The sequence below is a fragment of the Microcaecilia unicolor genome, chromosome 11 (assembly GCF_901765095.1).
Source record: "Microcaecilia unicolor chromosome 11, aMicUni1.1, whole genome shotgun sequence".
NCBI classification, from domain to species: Eukaryota; Metazoa; Chordata; class Amphibia; order Gymnophiona; family Siphonopidae; genus Microcaecilia; species Microcaecilia unicolor.
The window spans coordinates 169,428,803-169,441,852 of NC_044041.1; the positions used below are offsets into that span (position 1 = coordinate 169,428,803).

The following is a 13,050-nucleotide window of genomic DNA, read 5'->3' on the forward strand; positions in this document are numbered from 1 at the left end:
TGATCCCGCTGACTCTATGCCTCTCAGTTTCTTGCTTTAACATCCTCCTTCAATCTTTAGCTGAGCTCTACTACCCCTACTCAACAGAATGGCCACTGTCTTGATCTTGTCTTTTTTTCCAACTTCTCACACTCCAGTTTCTGTACTTCCGTTCTTCCCCTCTCTGACCATCATCTGATAACCTTTGCCCTTAAACACCCTCCCCCTCAGTCCTGTCCAATCTCCATCTATACATTTAGGATTCTTCAGTCTATTACACTCTTTCCACCAGTGTTTCATCCCTCTTCTCAACTACTGTTATCCAAGTCAATGAGGCTGTCTCTTCCTATAATATTATTCTCTTCTCTCTGGATACCCTCACTTCTCCCATTTCCCTGCTCCTCCCATTCTCCTGTTCTGTAAGGCGTGCCAAACCCCAACCTTGGCTGACCTCTAGAATCCGCTGCCTATGTTCCTGTGCCTAATCTTCCGAACGCCTACTTCCCAAGGAAAGCCAAATTTCAGTTTAACAAGAAAATCTGTGGATCCCAGGATGTATGAATCCCAGTGATGCACACAATTTTTGATTGCTTTCCAATAAGCCCTTTTACGTGAGCATAGCCACCATATGTTTGCCAACGTCCCTATCATGCCACACCTTGACCAGCATAAATGTGTTACAATAGGAAACTATTAGGACAGCTCACTGAATAGGCGCCCGGTATCAGAGGCTTGGGGAGGCTAAGCTTCCCCAGCCAAATGATCGGATCCTGATGACATCACGTGACGATGGCGACGCCCACACGACTGGACCCAGTTCCGCCCACCTCGGCCCAGGCAGCCGCAGCTAGGATTTGTTTTGGACCAACGCCGACGATGCAACCACACGCCCGGCCCATCCCATCATCAGCCCAGGCCCAGCAGTTGTCGAGTTACGCCCGCCCGGGGCTGACTGCGCTCGGGCTCTCAAACCAGCGTGCCGTGGATGGTCCTGTGGCTCTGGCTCTGTTGCAGTGCTTCTTCGCCTCGCCCTCAGGCAGCCAGTCAAGACTCAGGAGTAGCTGAGCGCTTGCTCCCGTCCCTCCTCATAGGCGGGAACGCGCGGGAGGGGCCTCACATAGGGAAGAACAAGAAGAGAGACAGAGTGTCTCTGGTGATGTTCCCTCCCACTTCCTGCCAGAAAAAATTGGCAGTGGCACGTAGGCGCAGTGCATTGGATTTTTCTGGAGAGAGGAGACAGACTGAGGTAGGTGCTGAGTTGACTGAACCAGGGTTTGCAGAGGGTGGAGGGTAGAAATATGAAGAATTGTAGGAGATGGGGAAAGGGAAGGGGGGAAGAATAGTCAGTTTACCATTGGGGAGAAATACATGCACATAACTTCATTGGAAATGCCTCTGTATGAGTTTGTTGCTTGCTGTCTGGCAAGCTGGTAGAGATGGGCTAGTTCTTTCTGTATAGGTGGTTTGACATTCTCTTTTGTCTGCTCTTGAACTTCCTCTGCCTCAGGAAGGGGTAGTCTGCGCATTTTGCCACATTATAGAGCATGCTCATACTACCATGACTATTTGATATATGTTGGCTGGGCTATACCCCTCCCCCCCCCTCCCCTGGAAGCAGCTTTTCATCAACCTAAAGCGCCTCTCTATGACTGTCCTGGTTTGACAGTGGCCCTCTATTGTAATACTCCTCTACATCTGTGTAGGGTGTTACTATATCAATCACAATCAATGATTTTTTTTGAGCACATCATTTTGGGTGAGGGCGTGGAGTACCACTTGAAAATTCGTATACCTCTTCTCACGCACATTAACTAATATGGTGGCTTTAGCTGAACTCTGCCTCATCTGTTCCTACTGTTTACTTATAAAATGGCAACCTTAACTCTCCTGCCTGCTAAAGTGGATTTTTAATTAGTACTATATACACTATTTTTTTTCTTTTTTTTTTTCCTGATCCCAAAATTAATACCAGCTGTTGAGACAACAGTGTAATTTTATGTTTTATAGAATGAGACACCAGACTCCTCTCACCAACCCCTGAAATTAGAAAGTGTGCTTTCCTTTATTTCTGGTGCCTGGTGAACTGGCTGTTCATCATCTTGCTGTATGGAAGTGCATTCTTTCTTTTTTTTAATGCCTTCTAGTATACTACGTGCTTCAAGGTCATTCATGACTTCTAAAACGGCTTTATGGATTTTATACCACAGCCTGGGGAAGAACATGATAATTTTGATTTATGGTCTTGCCAATCTAAATTGGTTTTCTTTTAGAAGATTCTACTGGTCTGTAATAGTATCTCCCACTCTGTCAGGAGAAAACCTCTAAGAAAGTTTTGAAAAATACTGGTCTTTGCCAAGACATATCTGCTTTGTTGCAGACAGAACTGTGTGCTTTTATTTCTACCAACTAATGTAGATAATTCCATACACTATATAGCTTTTACACACACTTCTTTCTAGCATTCTGATGGATAATATCAAGAGAGGTCAGTAGCAGGCATTCCTCATGCCTGGTTACCTCGGTTCGCTGGAAACAAATCCATTCATTTCCCTTGCTATCTGAAGAGTAATATTTGTAGTGCTGCTGGTGCATAGCACCATTTAACAGACATTTCTGTTTTGATTTGTATAGCAAGTAGTTTACAATGTAGATCAACAAAAATGAAAACATTTTTCCTTTTCATCTTGCTAGACCAGTCCAGACCAATAGGTTATCCCCTGGATTCTGTATACGATGCCCAAAATTGCACTTCCAAGTTACGTGCACGCATCTTAATTAACGAGCCATTAACTAGAAATAATTGGGCACTAACAACCAATTATTGCAGTTAATTAGCTCCAATTAGAAAAGGGTGCATAGCTGGGTGGGAGCATTTACTTAAATTGCGCACAGTATTATAGAATTTGAGGGTTCTGTCCCTTTCCAGAGTTTACACCAGGTTTCAGTTGGTGTAAATCCTTATGCCCAAAATTAGATGCAGATCCCGGCGCTAAGTGCTATTCTATAAACAGCACACAACTCAGAGCACTGTGTGTAGAATAGTGCTCTGTGGGTTTTTTTTTTCATCAACCAAATTTGGGCACCATTTACTGAATCTAGTCCCATGTGCCTATGCTTGCAAATAGAGGCAGAGAAGCTGAACTCTTCCAGTGACATCACTGGTATGAGGAATGGTACATCTTGGGACTTTTCAGTATTTCTCTGCCTCCAGCTTTTGGTTCAGGTGAGGCAGTGCAGCAGGAGTTCAAAATGCAGGCTTGACCTCCTCACGGCGCTTAACCAAAACAATTGGGTGGTTATCAAATAGCCCAAAATTTACCTGGATAAATGGCTTTTGGAAATTGTCATATTCGTGAAACTGTTATATATTTAAAAGTTTGAAGATCAGTTGTGTGTGTATAATTATTTTGGATAGAAAAAAAACAAAGCATTAAACTTTGTCCAGAAAATAAATGGAAACAAACATCATGTAGAAAACAAAAAGACAATCCTCACACCATGTATTTATCAGTAAGCCCTCAGTAATGGAGATCCTAAAAATGAGGTGAGATTATTTTCCAAATAAACATAATAAAATATTAGCATAAACATGATTTAATTACATATGCTGTTTGTTTTACCAGATTATATATATCACCTAATACTTTGGATAAAAATACCTACATTCCATTTAGAATCTATAAACCTTAATTGACCAGGATCCCAAAAACTATAAGACTGACCACTAAACTTAATACACTTAATAGGATATAGCAACAAGAGCTGTCCACCCAGAGACTGGACTTTTTGACACATTGACAGGAAAGACTTAATGTCTTTCCCCGAGTCTGTTTGGAAACATTGGAGAAACATCTTTATTTCCTGGCCCATAAATTGTACTTGAAGCAAATGAAAGTAAAGATGCACTATAGAATCTTTGTTGATGACCTTTGTTTTTTTTTTTGTTTGTTTTTTTAGACTGATAAAATTGCTCTGTCTTGGACCTCGTAGTGAGAGAGTTTAAATCTAACTGCAGTCTTAGAAACATCTGGGGGAGCGCCAGACGCAGTACTTCTAGATCTCTAGCCCTCTAGCTTCTAACAAAATGGAAGATAGAAGACCTTTTATATCAATGGAATCACTTTATTCCTTAGTCCCGTGGTTACCAAACTTGGTCTTGGAGGTACATCAGCCAGTCAGGTTTTCATGATATCCACAATGAATATTCATGAGAGATTTGCATGCAGTGGAGGCAGTGCAAGTGGATATCTGAAAACCTGACTGGCTGGCGTGCCTCGAGGACCAGGTTTGGGAATCATTACTTTTAAGAAATACCCTAAGGACCCTTAAATTTAATTCCTCAATCTATTCTCCATAGATTCCATTTTACTCTGCATTGATGTAACATCTTTAATCACCATGGTCTTAAAATCTTGTAATTTATGTTACTTTAGGATTCCGATCTCTCGTTTGTTCTCCCTGTGTTAATACAGTACCTTCCAGGGCGTTGTAGTTCCCTTCCCAAGCCATCAAACTTGTCACTTATTGTCTGTTCCAAAGAGATCAATGCCAAACACATAATCTCTAGTGTTATAGTTGGAGGAGGGAGGTGTCTCACCAGTAATGCTAATTTCCTGGTTGTCATACAACCAGTCCAGACTAATAAATTATGTCCATATACCAGCAGATGGAGACAGAAAAGTATTTCTCGTGATTTGCTCCTTAAGGGTATCATGCAACCCACAATGTTCAGTATTTCTCTGTCTCCAAGCAGATGATTGATCTGTGGTAGTTTTTAGCTAGCTCCTGACCCAGTTCCCACTGGGTGTCAGTTGAGCAAGGGATTGTTTCTTTGAGGATATTGGCTTCTTTTAATTTCTACAACTCCAGATGGAGCTGGCTGACACCCAATAGCACCGGGTCCCTCCCTCTCCCCTCCCTGCTATTTATTTAGTGGTTTCTGAGGAGTTGCCACCAAGACCGCTTACTGGGCTAGAATGGTGTAAACCCATGGTCTCTTTCCTACCTATAAACAGTTCTGCTCCTTCATTAAGTTGCCTCTGAACTCTTTGCAAATTGTTAGCATTTCTGGGGTCAGGAGTAGCAAGCAGCAGCAAAACCTCACTGTTTTGGAGTGGAGATAGCAACTGGTCTTTCACGCAATGATGTAGCTACTTGTTCCACTGTCTGAGAGACTGCCCCAAAAGTGGAAAAGGCTTACGGTCGTCAGGGCTGTCCTGGCCAAATTCAAGCAGGAAATAGCTACAGGTAAAAGCATACTTCTCCTCCAGTTCGACATGTCGAGCGCATTCGATATGGTAAACCACAATATACTACTACTAGACCACTTCGGGATTGGTGAAAATATACTCAACTGGATCAAGGGTTTTCTAACCACCAGAACATACCAAGTAAAGTCAAATTCAAGCATATCACCACAGTGGAAAGCGACATGCGGAGTACCTCAAGGATCACCATTATCACCAATACTCTTCAACATAATGATGAGATCCCACTGGCCAAGTCACTGTCTAATCAAGGCCTCAACTCATTCTTCTATGCAGATGTCACAATTTACATTCCCTTCAAACACGATTTGACAGAAATCACTGTTGAAATCAAGCTCGGTTTGAACACCATGGACTTATGGGCAAACTCATTCCAACTAAAACTGAATACCGAAAAAGATCACTGCCTCATGCTCTCATCACCACACAATAAGTACAAACCCACAACCATAAACACCCCAGACCACACCCTCCCTATCTAAGACAGCCTAAAAATACTCAGCGTCATAATCGACCGCAACCTTACTCTTGAGAGCCAAGTAAACTCCATAACAAAGAAAATGTTCTACTCACTGTGGAAACTTAAACGTATAAAACCTTTCTTCCTGAGGGAAATATTTTGCAAACTAATCCATGCAGACTATTGTAACAGAATCTGTCCGGGATGTAAAGATCAACCCATAAAGAAACTCCAGACCGCCCAAAACACAGCAGCCAGGCTGATATTCAGTAAAACACGATTTGAAAGTGCCAAACCCCTCAGAGAAAAAAATGCATTGGCTCCCAATCAAAGAACGTATCACCGTCAAAATCTGCACCCTGGTCCACAAAATTATCTACGGCGAAGTCCCAGGCTACATGAGAGACCTCATAGATCTACCAACCATGGACAGATCCGGATCATCACAAACACACCTAAACCTCCACTACTCAAACTGCAAAGGACTTATACAAAGTAACCTATGCATCCAGCTTCTCCTATATAAGTACACAACTATGGAACGCACTGCCAAAAGCCGTGAAAACAATACACGACCATTTACATTTCAGGAAATCACTAAAAACCAACCTGTTCAAAAAGGCATACCTTACTGACCCAACTTAAATGCCTAGACTCTGCAACTCAGCAAAACCAAAGATCATATTGAACACTATATAACCTTCCTCTCTTCAACCCCATAACAACTGAAACACACGTACCTTATTCTACCACTACATCACCTTGTATCTGTCTCCCTACCGGACTTGGCGAACGCCTCATGGTATTATGTAAGCCACATTGAGCCTGCAAATAGGTGGGAAAATGTGGGATACAAATGCAGTAATAATAACATTGCCTTAAGTTGGATAAGCACTCCCTCACGTGACACGTCAGTAAAGATTTTCCCAACAGAATAGTGGTTCTGATGCCCCAACCAGTTGAGCTATAGTAGGTTGAATTATTGGAGGGGATCCACTAGGATATATCATAGTTTTACCTTTATTTACCAAGGAAAAGCAGGTAAATATTAAGCTGGTAGGAGCACAGATACCAGTATCCTACCATGCTGAACCCATGACCAGTTGTGTTTTTAAAAGATGTTCTGGGAGGAATGGCATTGGTAATCCTGACTGCAGAGCTTAATTGACACAATATTTGGAGAGGGAGGTAGTTAATTGATGAGGATGCAAAGCTGGAGGTAAGCCTAGTTCACATAGTTTCCCACTTCTTCCCTGTCTCCACTTTTGTGAGAGGCACCGCTAAGTCATACAAATCTGTCTGTGTGCAAACTTACCTGGACTGAGTGGAGGTGTTCTCGGGGTGGAGTTTTGGTAGGGCTTGCATTTATGCAGCATTTAAAAAAATAAATAAATAAATTGAGCCATAGGCACAGAAATTAACTTGAAAATCTGTGCATAAAGGAGAATAGATGTGAACATGTGTGCATGGTTCCTTTGGTGGTTTTTTGTTTTGTTTTTTTAAGCACAAGAACTTCTGTCATTTTGACAGTCTGGCCAAGTTAATGTGCTCTGCTTGAAAGATGGTCAGAAAATTATATTTATCTGTCTGTCTCCATACAGAGAAAGTAATGTTTGCTTTTTATGTATGCACATAGTTGTCAGATTTCCTGTAAGACTTCCTGTAAGACTTAAAATAGTGTGGTAGTTGTGTTAGTTCACATAGGGCCCTGTTTACCAAGTTGCGCTAGCGTTTTTAGCGTGCGCTAATGTTAGACACCCATAGGAATATATGGGTGTCTCTAACGTTAACGCATGCTAATTTTTAGCTACACTAAAACGCTAGCGCGTCTACAGTGCAGCTTAGTAAACAGGGCCCTTAGAATAATAAATAGGAACAAAAAATGGAAAATAGGGTGATAAGGTATCTGTATTCGATTCCCACTGCAGCTCCTTGTGACCCTGGACAAATCACGTAACCCTCCATTGCCTCAGAAAAAACAAGAATGTGAGCCCTCTAGGGACAGAGATAGTACCTGCTTATAGTTGGATTGTAAGCCACATTAAACCTGAACTCTGGAATAATGCAGGATACAAATGACATAATAAGTAAAGTCCATTTCCTGTAAGCCTTAAACATATTTTCAGTATGTTGAAGTATAAACACTGTACCTGTTGTAAAAAAAAATGCCATTAAATAAGCATATATATTTATATATATATATTTATTTTTTCAGGTGTACTTAGAGGTTGTTAATTCTTGAAATTCTTGAGATGCCATTCCTTTTCTGACATCAGCGAGGTATGTGATTTCTAGAGCTTAAAGTTATGAAAGTTATTCAATTATGCCTTTATGATCCAGTTTTTAAGATAAACCACAACCCTGGTAGTGATATAAACTGTTCTCTTTGCTCTTCTGAACTTTGAAACCACTCTTATGGAGATTAGTTATTGCCCTTGGCATTGAGCCCTATGTCACTGCAACCACCTTCTTATGCATTTGTATTTTATCAATCAGAGGTCAACCAAATTTCAGTTTTGGTTTCCCCTTTGAAACCGATCCGGAGTTGGCCATGTCAGCTGAAACCGAAACTTCACCCCCTCCTGGACAGGAGTAAGCTCCAATCACCCCATACCAGCTCTGCAGTCAGAGTGACTGCCACATCCTCCTGCAGCAACGTTGGCAATCATTTTGAGATTGGAGCCAGCATGGACAGGAGCAATTGGAGATCACTCCTGCCTCAACTAGACCGCCAGGGCTTCTAAGGTGGACTGGAGGAGGCTTGCAGTTGGTGAGAAGGCAGAAGGTTGTGGACAGCTTTCTGTTGGGAGGAGGGAAGTGGCATGTGGCCCTGGTTTCAGCTTTGGTTTCCGCCGAAACTGTGCGGCAAATGTCAGCTGCAGATAGATTCATCTGAAAAACCCAGTTTTGGTCACCCTCAAGTATCGTACATCTTAGATTTCAATTAACATTTCTACCCTAAATACTAGGAAGACTCCATTGTAACTGTTAGAAATGTTAAAGGACTTGGTGATTAATGATATAATCGTTCTATGGAACTGATCAGCATTTGAGTACTAGGGCTTATATTGGCCATTTTGTTCAAGCTTAAGCTTTCAAGGCCAATATTGACAGCAAGATGCACCCTCACAAGATGGTCGTTTTGTTTTGAGTTAACTCTAACACAGGTTTGCATAGTATTTAGGATAGAGGCCAGAAACAGGGCAACTGACTGAGGTGCTCATCTGTGGGTAGTTCTAGTGGTTTCTGATCACTTGTGTATGATTTGGGGCTTTTGTTTTTCAGCTCACTTTTCAGGGCTGGCTTTATAGTTCAGGAGTGCAGTAGTTTAGGCCTCAAGTGCCATAAACAGGCTGGCTTTTCGGGATATCCCCAATGAATATGCATAAAATAACAAAATTGGAGAACAAAAACTAAAATACCAATCCCTATATGTGTATAGAAACAAAAAAGCAAACAAGGAGATTGGATCAAACAAATACTGAATATACTGAAAAATATTGAATATATTTAAATAAATTAATATGTCTTCAGAACCAGGTGCCCTCAACAGAGGACCATCTACCATCCCATTACACATATGAAGTCCTATAATGTTCTATCATATAAAGCAAACATAGTCTCGATGAAATATCCACAATCAGCAAAAGATTGATGATGATTGGAAAAAAAATTTTAGGGCTTATTTTATGATGAGAAAATATTGTCCAAAAAATCCATCTGAAATGGAGCAGTACTTATATGGTGGTATGACAGCCTCTGTGATAACTCCTAAAGTGATTAAAAAAGCTCAATGCATACATTTTCTCCTTATCTCCAACAGCTGTTTCCCAAAAGATGCTTCCTCAGGGATATAAATGTCAGTGTTTAACCAAGTTTTGATTTCATGCACGGTAACCCATGAAGTAATCACTCCCTGACCCTCCCAATACTCCCGCAGCAGCCCTGCTGCTTTTTTTCAGGATTATTCAGCATGAACCCACGTGATTTCTCAGTCTAGTGCCAAATAAGTGTCATTGACATGGCACAGAAAGGGTTACATTACTTTTCTTTGCAGGTGAATTAGATCAAGTGATGATCTTTTGAGGGATTGAAGACAGGCAGATTGGTTCGTCCTTAGAGTATGTCTTGCATTAGTCCCCAGTCTATCGGGGATTAATTTAAGGAAATCTTTCTTTACAGAAAATAGTGGATGCATGGAACATCCTCATGGTGAAGACAAGGATAGTATATGAATTCAAGAAAATGTTGGAGCAAGCACATAGGATCTCGGAGGGAGAGGAGAAGGGATTTTAGAGATTAGTAGTTGGTATGGATGGGCAGACTGCCATAATTTTTCTCTGTTTCTATGCCGTGGAAGTTGGGCCTCCAGGGAGATATGTTAAAACCTGCCTCTGACTTTCCTCGTATCTTAAGAAGCAGTTAGATGCTGTTGCTTTTGTCTTGTGTTAGACTGTTGGGTAATAACACCATAAAACTTGATTTAAAACATTGATTTTTCAGTTCTGATTGTTTGTATTAACTCTCTTTTTTTGATATTTTTAAAATTCTCATTTCTTTCTACAATGGGAACTAAATCCATGACACAGATTGTAGGACAAAAATGTGCACAGATGAAAGTCAGCTATAAAGGGAAAAGAAAAGTGCAGAATGTAAGTAGTTGAAGCCAGAAGTGTTTAATGCCAGAGGCATGTTTTTGATGCCTTTGTGATAGATTGGTGGAGAGTTCGTGTCAGCATTACTTATACTGCTTATATCAATTTTTCATGCTGTGTCTTCATAATACTGGCAGATAACTGGCATGTCTGGGTGAATCACTGTTCACCAAAAGCTCTTGCTTTTGTGTGCATGGTACTCCCGAGGCAAAGACTAATCCAACAAGCATGCACGAAGGCCCTCTAGCTAAAAGAAGGGGTTTGAAGTTATATTTAGTTTTAACACAATCTTGATAGATTTGGGATGACAAATGGAGAAAAAAAGATGTTGAGGGAGGGATAAAATAGAAAGCTATGAAAAATACCATTCTGTTACGTAGCTTCCCACTATTCCAGAACCTGTGGGATAGTTCTAATCATCAACAAGCAGGTAGAGATAAAGAACTGAAAACTGAGCTGAGACATAGTAACATAGTAGATGACGGCAGAAAAAGACCTGCACGGTCCATCCAGTCTGCCCAACAAGACAACTCATGTGTGCTACTTTTTGTGTACACCCTACTTTGATTTGTACCTATGCTCTTCAGGGCACAGACCGTATAAGTCTGCCCAGCACTATCCCCGTCTCCCAACCACCAGCCCCGCCTCCCAACCACCGGCTCTGGCACAGACCGTATAAGTCTGCCCAGCACTATCCCCGCCTCCCACCACCGGCTCTGGCACAGACCATATAAGTCTGCCCAGCACTATCCCTGCCTCTCAACCTCCAGTCCCGCCTCCCACCACTGGCTCTGGCACAGACCGTATAAGTCTGCCCCGCCTCCCACTACCGGCTCTGCTATCCAATCTCGGTTAAGCTCCTGAGGATCTCTCTTGGCATCCAGTTCAGCTTCTCAGAATTTTCTCTCTCCAGCAGGTGGATGGACACACTTTTCAGCTTCTGGTTCTGAGTGATTTGCTCCTGGTTCAGTTGGTCAACTGGCCCCAGTTGAGCTTTGTGGATGGCCTACATAACTGCAAATTATTGGTTGTTAGCACCATTTAAGTTATACTTGTAAATGTTCTATAACCTGCATGTACAATTTTGCACACTAAACGTTAAGACTGGATGTGCAAGATTATAGAATGAGGGGAGAAATGTCCTGCCTATTTCTGTATTTGAGGTTTGATGTCCTACTGCATTTACTGTTTACTTTTCTTTGATGGCCTTTATTGATCCCACCCCCTCATTCTGTTATTGAGGCCTAATTGTGGTTTCATCTAATAAGAGTTTAGATGCTTTTTAATGCAGTGGTTCTCAACCCTTTGACACACCTAGAGGGGCATAATCGAACGCGAACGCCCATCTCCATGGGCGTCTATCTCCGAGAACGGGTACGTGAAGGGGCGGAGCAGACCGTATTCGCGAAAAAGATGGGCGTCCATCTTTTTTTTCGATAATACGGTTTGTGCCGGGCAAAAGCACCGGATTTGAGCTGGGCAGTATCGTTTTTCAGCGATAATGGAAACCAAAGGCGCCCAGCTCAAAAACGACCAAATCCAAGGCATTGGGTTGTGGGAGGGACCAGGATTCGTAGTGCACTGGTCCCCCCTGACATGCCAGGACACCAACCGGGCACCCTAGGGGGCACTTGTAACAATTAAAAAAACAAAGCAAACTACCTCTGACGTCCATAGCTCACTTTCCTTGGGTGCTGAGCCCCCCAAATCCTCCCCACAACTCTACACCATTACCATAGCACTTATGGCTGAAGGGGGGCACCTAGATGTGGGTTTTGGGGGCGGTTTGGAGGGCTCCCATTTACCACCACAAGTGTAACAGGTAGGGGGGGGATGGGCCTGGGTCCCACCTGCCTGAAGTCCAGTGCACCCACTAACAACTGCTCCAGGGACCTGCATACTGCTGTGATGGAGCTGGGTATGACATTTGAGGCTGGAAAAAAAAAAGGTTTTAAAGTTGTTTTTTTTGGGTGAGAGGGGGTTAGTGACCATTGGAGGAGTCAGGGGTGGTCATCCCCGATTCCCTCCGGTGGTCATCTGGTCATTTAGGGCACTTTTTTGGGACTTGTTCGTGAAAAAAAGGGTCCAAAAAAAGTGACCCAAATTCGTGCTAAAAACGCCTTTCTTTTTTCGATTATCGGCCGAGGACACCCATCTCTCCTCTGCCAATAAACACGCCCCAGTCCCGCCGTCACCATGCCTCCGATACGCCCCCGTCAACTTTGGCCATTTCCGAGACAGATTGCAGTTGAAGACACCCAAAATTGGCTTTCGATTATACCGATTTGGATGCCCACGGGAGAAAGACGCCCATCTCCCGATTTGGGTCAAAATATGGGCGTCTTTCTCTTTCAAAAATAAGCCACTCAGGCTTTTAGGATACCCACAATGAATATGCATGAGATTTGCGTACAGTGGCAGTAGTTCATGCAAATTGAACTCATGCATATTCTTTGTGAATATCCTGCTGAATGTTTGGGAGTGATGTGTGGGGCTTTACTATGCACATCCCTGAAAAGAAGACTGCAGAGATCTTGTGTGTATTAGCATGAAATTTTATTTGAAGCGAGGGTTCCTGATGTCGCGAAATTATGATTTTTGGCTCTGCATGTTCCCGGCATTGTAAGAAAATGTTCCTCAGCTTTTTAATTTTAATGAGTTACCCGTTTTCTGCAATTACTAATGTTTT

At 42.4% G+C, this 13,050-nt stretch overlaps 1 protein-coding gene across 3 annotated transcripts in view; it reads left to right on the top strand.

Moving 5' to 3' along the window:
• Nucleotides 1–13,050, top strand: part of SIPA1L3 (signal induced proliferation associated 1 like 3) — a 292,368-nt gene that overhangs the window by 118,013 nt on the left and 161,305 nt on the right. For 2 of the 3 annotated variants that reach the window (XM_030217319.1, XM_030217321.1), the window contains exon 2: nucleotides 7,922–7,986. The gene's annotated coding sequence lies outside the window, so the exon portion shown is untranslated. Of the gene's footprint in view, nucleotides 1–7,921; nucleotides 7,987–10,306; nucleotides 10,359–13,050 lie in introns of those variants that run through there. The other variant, XM_030217320.1, reaches the window with a different exon arrangement.